Source organism: Onychomys torridus, chromosome 5 (assembly GCF_903995425.1).
Source record: "Onychomys torridus chromosome 5, mOncTor1.1, whole genome shotgun sequence".
Classification (NCBI taxonomy): Eukaryota; Metazoa; Chordata; class Mammalia; order Rodentia; family Cricetidae; genus Onychomys; species Onychomys torridus.
Window position 1 is genome coordinate 42,376,385 of NC_050447.1, and position 6,836 is coordinate 42,383,220.

Here is a 6,836-nt window from a genome sequence, read left to right on the forward strand (position 1 = left end):
ATCAACCTGTCTACTTAGTTCATAAAGCATCTAAAGAGGCACATTCAGTCAAACCATTAGTACATGCCCAGTCATCTCAGGGGCTTGGTAATATTGCTTTTATCAAGATGAATTAACCCATAAGGCAGAATAGGAGGCATCAGAATAAGAAGTGTCTAAGTTAAAGGTTTCAATATTAGACAAGTTTCAGCCCGTTGTAAGTCCTCTAACATTAATATGGGCTTTCCCCAGTCATGAAGAGTCTCATCAGTCAATGCTACAAGGAGGTCAAATCAGGATACCAGTTCCTGCACGAACTTTTAAGCTACCGTTAAAGCAGTTTGGGTCCAGGTGGGAAATGCTTCTACCCACCAGAGAAGATACTTGTAAAAACTAACAAGTACTTTTTTATCCTCCCCTGGCAGGCTGGAACTTGGTGAAGTCAGTTTTCCCAGTTTGCCAGGGTGCTGGACTCTCATCCTCACCCCTTACTGGGTAAGGGCTCTTTGTTTTGGATTTCCTTGAGCACAAACCTGACATCTGACTAAGACATCCCACACTGTAACATACCTTAGTCTGAGGAACTCAGAAAGCTTTGTGGACCCCAGATGAGTAGCCTGGTGAAGGTCAGAAACCAGAGTCCTGCCAGCTGTTTCCAGGAGAAGGATCTTTCCCTCTGGTGTCCTCCATCAGCCTGTGGGTTTGAACTCTCCACTCTTTCTTTACCATGGAGTCTCAGGCTGCACCAGGCCAGCGTATGTCATCAGAATACCAATAGGCCCCACTAGTCTTAGGGCCGTTCATCAGACAGCCAGTTCAGCAACTCAGCAGTGGAGGACAGCAATTTGTAGGGGAAGCCAAATAGCCTCTAAGGGGAGCCAAAATTGTCTAATGTCCTTTTTTCAGTGGTGAGGAGCCCTCTTTTTCTATAGATCATTCCATGGACACACCTTCTGGTAAAGGCATAGCACCTGCCCACGTACACGGTGGTGGACTTCCCTCTTCTTGAGAGCCTGGGTCAGATCAATCAGTTCTGCTCTCTGGGCTGAGGTACCTGGCTTGAGCCCAAACCGTCTCAGTTAAAGTAACTGCTGCAGCTCCCACATACTGGTTTTATCTTTCATCTTGTGATAGTCGCGGATGAGCACCTGTGGGTTGTCATCAGGCAAAGGAATAGCAGGACTGATGGTGGTGGGTTCTTCAAACCAGACTCGAGGGTGGTCCAGGAGTGGGCCCTGGTACTGGGCCACACAGGCATTAGACAGTTAGCGTTCTGGTGTTCCTCGGAGGGCCTCAATAGCATGGGGTGCTGAGTCTTAGGATCCTGATGCAGAGTTAGCTTGTTTTTCATTAAGCTAGCAGTAACCACCACAGCTCTTAGACAGGTGGGCCATCATGTGGCTACAGGGTCCAATCGTTTGGACAGGTATGTCACGGGGTGTTTCTATAATCCCAATGCTTGGGTTAAAATTCATTTTGTAATGTCTTTTGTTTCTTGAACAAACAGGTGAAAAGGTTTTGAGACACCTGGAAGTTCTGGGCCATGAGCTGTTTTTAAAGCCTCAAATGCCTTTTGTTGAGTCTCAGTCTAGATGAAGGGCTCAGTGCCCCCTTGTATGCTTCTGTATAGGGCCTTGCTATTTCCACAAACTCAGCAATGCAGAGGCAGCAATACCTAGCTGCTCCTAGGAACTCTTGAACCTGTCTCTTAGTCTTTGGAGTTGAGATCTGAAGGATGGCAGCAATCCTACTCTGAGACAGGCTCCTTTTGCCTCCCCTCGGCCAGTATCCAAGATAGGTAGCCTCTGATGTACTAAGCTGGGCTTTCTTAGCTGGCGTTCTGTAGCCCAAAGTCTATAGTGCTTGCAGCAGTCCCTCAGTGTCCCTTTTGTAATCTGTTTTCCCAGGAAACGTCTGATAGAAGGTCAGGAGGTCAGCATGTCGTGTCTCATCAAACAGTTGGAGAATTCTTAAATCCTTGGGGCAACATGCTCCATGTAAGTTGTCCACTATAACCTTCCTCTGGGTCTGGCCATTTAAAAGCAAGAATGGACTGACTCACATCTACCAATGGGAGATGAAGAATGCATATTTCGTGTCCAAGACAGTGTACACCTGTTTCTCTGGGAGAATCAGACTCATGAGAATCAGAGGTCCCAGGTTTCTTCCCAGGCAGGAGAGGTGTATTCTAGGATGACTGGGAGGGCACCAGGATGACTGTCTCTCCAAACCAGGCTGCAATTTCTTTTTTCATTCCAGGATCATTGAATTATTGCTTAATCTGGATGGGGGTAGCTGAACTGATTAGTTGAATAATTACAGGAACCTGGTGTTGGACCAGTCCTGAGAGGATGGTTTCTGCCCATCCCCCCAGGAACCTTTGTTGTCAATCTGAGAGACAGTCCAACTGTATCTTTTGATTGGAGGAAGAGCTCTTAGCTAGAAGACATTCTTCTAACAGAAAGTAGACACCAAAATTTTGCTGGGTGTTGTAAACCTAATAGTGTCTCACCATCAGAGGTCATGGGGGGCTTTCAGTTTATGCAAAAGGTCTCGTCCCAATCAGTTGTCTTTTTAAACACCATTTGAACTACCTCCAGCAACTGGGATCTACTTATACCTTTACATTTTTCTAACTTTTTAATATCTGGGGCCAAATGGATGACAAAGGAAATCTTTTTAGCAGCTATCTTTAATCCTTCTACAAAGGACCTAGCAAAAGTTTAAAGTCTCCTTGGTCAGTGTTGGCCAGAAGAGAAAATCCATTTTATCCAGGCTGCTGCTTTGTCTAGTCATGATTCCCCCTATCCAGCCTGGGGATGGCTTTTCTACTTTTTTTCAGAGAATGATAGGTTCTGGGGTTTTCAATTATATGGATCATTGGGTGAAGCGAAGACAGTAAGTCAGGAAAGGAGTGGAATGTCCTCTTTTCCCTTTCCTGGGGTTGCTTAGAGCAGGCAAAGGAGCAGAATGCTTACCTCAGGGGAACTATTTCTCCCTGCCTGTGTGCATTCCACTTAGATGGCAGGGGGACCCTGGAGGAGAGGCCTGCCCTGCCCTCTCTGCATTAGGATGTCTCTGACTGTGAGCAGGAGTCAAGCAACTAAACAAGATAGAGCTCCAGAGTGAGGCAGGTAGGGTTTCTGTTTGGTTGGTTTTGTTTGACTGGTCTTTGGTTTTGTTTTGTTTGGTTTTTGCTGTTGTTTTTGTTTGTTTGTTTCTCCTAGTGACCTGGCAAAGCTAAAAGGTTTGGGTCCCCAACCGGAGGGGGGGCACAGGTCTTAAGCCAGGGGGAGGGTCTCATACCAAAGAAAGCCTTTAGTTAACAGAGGGAAACAGAACTAAAAGAAACACGTAGAAAGACACACGCATACCATACACATGCACATAAATGCAGAGAGAGAGAGAGAGAGAGAGAGAGAGAGAGAGAGAGAGAACAACCAGAGGGGCCATCACACATTCACACACCTGAACAAGCAAGCAGAATCCAGTGATATCTCACATGGACCCCAGACACTGGATCAGCAGCTGTGTCCAGCCTCTCCTATGCGTCCAAACATAAGGTGCCTTAACCAGACTTACCTCCAGAGGTGACAGACCAGGCAACTTTCTAATTTGTTTCGTTTGGGGTGGAGGTGTCAGATTCCTCCAAAGTGCTGGGTAACAACTGACCAAGGAAGGTCTTGGGGATCTGGAACTCAGGTTGTGCACCCCCTAGGAGTTCCACAGCCATTATACTCTTCACCACTCCTGAAATTCCTGGTGTCTCAAGGTCTGGTCTCTGGGGATTGTAGTTAGAGTTTTCCTGCCTGGCCCAGTCAGGACAAATCTCTCTCACCCGCCAATCCCACAGTCGCTCAGACCCAACCAAGAAAGCACACAGAAACTTAAATTGTTTACGAACTGTATGGCTGCGGCAGGCTTCTTGTTATCTACTTTTTCTATCTTAAATTAACCCATTTCTGTTAGTCTATACTTTGCCACATGGCTTGTGGCTTACCGGTGTCTTTACATGTTGCTTTTCATGGCGGCTGCTGGCAGTGTCTCTCCCCAACCTTCTACATCCCAGAATTCTCCTCTCTCTTGTCCTGCCTATACTTCCTGCCTGACCACTGGCCAATCAGAACTTTATTTACACAGAGCGATATCCACAGCACTTCCCCTTTTCTTTTTTTTTTAAGGAAGGTTTTAACTTTTACATAGTACAATTACATATAACAAAATAATTATCAAGCAAGAATTATTTACAATATTAAAGAAGATATCCTATCAATCTTATATTTGTGAGTCTAAGGTTTTATATCTAACTTATCTTTTATCATAACTGAGGAAATTGTAACTATCTAGTCTTTAACCACATCAAAGACCTCAGAAGGATATAATATTACCTGAGAACTGGGAAAAGGATGCAAGCAACTTTCGGGAGTCTTGTAGGGTAGACAGAGACAACTGGCAGCCTGAACAGTCACCTAATGTTCCTTTGTAAAGTTGGGGCATTTGTCTTCAGCCCACAGGGCTAGAGTCTCTCAGTCACTTCTCTCAGTGTCCTGTAGAATGTCTGGCAGTTTCCTCTGCGAAGCAGGAACCTGAAGGACCATTTTGAAAGCAAAGTTCATTGGTCACCTTTCTATGGGTCCTGCATGTCCAGGTGATTGAGCAGTCCAGGCAAGAACAGTTTCTTGCCCAAATGGCTATTTTTGACAAGGTGAAGATAAACTCCATATGAAGTATCTTCAATGCCCATCCTCCTCTCTGAAGTAAATCGGTGCTGCCAGGAGCAGACATGTCTCACTGTCCAGAAAGTCTAAATTTTAAAAGTATTTTAAATGTCATATTCTGTAGGTCTTTGAAGTATTTGAAGATTACCTATCTATCTGAAATATGCCTATGTATATCTAGAAGACTTAACTAACATGGCTACAAGTATGATCATCATAGATGACTAATTATTAATCTATTTTTAATTATCCATTACAATTTTAAATGAGCTATATAAACATAATACCTTAAACAAGAGTAGAAATATACACACAATATAACAAAATTAACTAAGTTTGTATCAATAGACTAAAATCTAAACCAATGTAAAACATTTTAAACAAGTTGTTGCTCTTTAGAAGTAAGTTCCTTAATCTACCCTTTTATCCTATTATATCTATATCATATCCCCCTTTCTTCTTTAGAAAGAGATCTCATTTATAATTAACCTGCTTTAAAGAAAAATATTGGTTTTTCTCTGTCCCACACCAGAGGGCTCTTCTGATTTGGGACACAAGAATCTCTTAACCTTTTGTTTTAGCAATATGTCTGGGTTTAGAGAAGGAGTGAGCCATTTCCATCTCCAAAGCCAGCTTGATAATTTTGGGAATGTGGGCGTAGTTTCTCTTACTACTTCCTGCTGGAGGGGGGCGCTGTATCTTATGGGGATACAAAGAAAATTTTAGGATTATAGAGTAGTCCATTAGGCTGAACCTCTGAGCCAGTTGCCTTGAAACCATTCTGGATGTCAGATCATCTGGGCCATGGTGTCATCGCAGACCTTTCAGGTGGTCTTGGCTGATCAAACCTGATAGGGGATCTCTGTGGGACCTCCAGAAATATTGTGGAGTATCCACCGGACAAGACTGCTGGGACATGGATTTAAGCCAATAGAAAGTCTTTATTAATATGCCAACTCCACCTTTCTCAGGGTGAACTTTTAAACACAAAACCCATGTTCTGGGTGGACATACTTCAGTTAACAAGAACAGTTAGCCAGAAGCAGAACTACAGAAGCCAAAATACAAGATTAGTTCAGTTAGAGACTTTCCCAGGACTATGGACTTTAGTGGATTAGGCCTTTGTTTTCATTTTGGCAGGTGGTGCTACCTACATGCTGAGTTGTATGTCCTGAATGTCATTTCCACCATGGAGTCAGTTGCGCTAAGGTTTGGAGCCCTGTGGCATGTTCTGTTGGTAGCTGTGATAGGAATCAGGGAATCCGAAGATGGACAGCCTGGATTTGAATACTGACTCATAATTACCAGCTATGTGACCTCTGTCACCCCTTACCATTAAAACATCATGGTGCAGATTAGATGAATCAGTAGGTGCAAAATGCTTAAGTGAGAGCCTGGCACAGCAGATACTTGTACCTGTGAGGCCCTTTGACCACTGTACCTGACCTTCCTTTGGAGCATGACCTTATCCCTGTGTGTTGTTAGGAGTTCAACTCTAACCAAATGGGCTCAGAGACCATGGAAAGGCCTTGGGGATACTCTATACTAGTAACTGAATGCCTAAGAAGAGAGGTGTGAACATAGGAAAATCAATGGGACATATTCAAGCTGAGGGTTGTTGTCTTAGGGTTTCTATTGCTGTGAAGAGACACCACGACCACAGCAACTCTTATAAAGGAAAACATTTAATTGGGCTGGCTTACAGTTTCAAAGATTCAGTCCATTATCTTCATGGTGGGACATGGCAGCATGTAGGCAGACATGGTGCTGGAGAAGGAACTGAGATTTCTACATCTTGATCCACAGGTAACAGGAAGCTCAACAGACTTAAGAAAAATACTTGGCTTTTCATCATTGTTCGACAATTTGGAATTTTCCCCCTCTGAGGGGGAAAGGATTTGGAAAGATGGCAAGAAGTCTTTTTGATCAGTTGTGAAACCAATGTTTGCTTTACACATTGATCTTTTCCCTCATTCAATCAAAACTCATTTTCACAGCCCAAGCCTTCCTTCCAGAGTCAGTAAGAAGTAGATTGTGATGCCTTCTTTTGTCCTTGGAACCCTAGTGATGCTGGCAAGGCCATTTAGGCCTTCCTAGTCTCATTTTCAATCACATACAACACAGGGAATTCCTGCCTCA